At 48.5% G+C, this 1,217-nt stretch overlaps 1 non-coding gene across 1 annotated transcript; it reads left to right on the top strand.

The window, feature by feature from the left end:
- Nucleotides 1–523: 523 nt before the first annotated feature.
- On the top strand, nucleotides 524–595 carry TRNAE-CUC. Its single transcript has one exon. It is a non-coding gene; the product is annotated as a tRNA-Glu (tRNA).
- Nucleotides 596–1,217: the final 622 nt, after the last annotated feature.

Here is a 1,217-nt window from a genome sequence, read left to right as displayed (position 1 = left end):
GCCTCGGCCTCCCAAAGTGCTGGGATTACAGGCTTGAGCCACCGCGCCCGGCTTGTTTTTCTTTCTTGAAATGGAGTCTCGCTCTGTCACCAGTTGGGAGTGCAGTGGCGTGGGAGTGTTCACTGCAACCTCTGCCTTTCTGGTTCAAGTCATTGTCCTGCCTCAGCCTCCCATGTAGCTGGGATTACGGGCATGCACTACCATACCCAGCTAATTTTTGTATTTTTAGTAGACACAGGGTTTCACCATGTTGGCCAGGATGGTCTCGATCTTCTGACCTTGTGATCCACCTGCCTTGGCCTCTCAAAGTGCTGCGATTACAGGTGCGAGCCACTGCACCTGGCTGTCTCTGTCTCTGTGTGTCTCTATCTCTGTGTGAGTCTGTATGTGTGACGTTTCTGGGAGTCTCTGTGTATGTCTGCCTCTCACCTCCCCGCTTCTCTTTACTTCCCATTGCCCTGGGAAACACAGCTTTTGTATCTGTATTTGGTCATTCATAGAAAATGCGCAGAAGCCACTCTGCTCCCTGGTGGTCTAGTGGTTATGATTCGGTGCTCTCATTGCTGTGGCCCAGGTTCAATTCCCGGTCAGGGAACAAAAAGCCACTCTGAGATTTTCCTTAAGATTGAAAAGGTATCACTTTGCGTTAGCACTGGCTTCTAGGTGCTGACCAAAGTGATGGACCCCTCTCCTCACTTGGCTCTCCAGCAGACTTTTGGTAGGGGTGAAACTATTTTAAGAACATTGATATGGGGAGGTTGTCATGGTCCCAAGCACAGAATCAAGGGCCTATGGCTCAGGCTTTAGGTTGAAAGGTTATATGACAAAGTTTGTTTTCTCTTTTGAGATGGAGTCTTTGTCGCCCAGGCTGGAGTGCAGGGGCATCATCTTTTGTGTCTATCTCTGCACTTTATGTTTAACAAATTCTGTGCAGGGACCTCATACCCATGTAGAACGCTAACCGTTGCCTAGGCCCTCCCTCTCCTGACTTGACCACTTCCCCTATTCACACTCAGTTTCTCCCCCCACTTCCCATGGACGTGAACTGCATTGCCTTGTTCCCTTATCACATCAAGTCCAGTGTCTCCAAAAGTTGGCTCTCTTGTCTCCTAAAACCCCAGCAAAGAAAACACAGTTCAAGTCCTCTGCCTTTAAGTCGTAAAAACATCAAAGTTATCTTGGATATAAAGCCAAAAAAAATTCCCCAACCACCTAGT

Source organism: Cebus imitator, unplaced genomic scaffold (assembly GCF_001604975.1).
Source record: "Cebus imitator isolate Cc_AM_T3 unplaced genomic scaffold, Cebus_imitator-1.0 Scaffold190, whole genome shotgun sequence".
In the NCBI taxonomy this organism is placed as follows: Eukaryota; Metazoa; Chordata; class Mammalia; order Primates; family Cebidae; genus Cebus; species Cebus imitator.
Note: the sequence above shows the minus strand (reverse complement) of the source record. Positions and strands in the feature narration are given on the sequence as shown.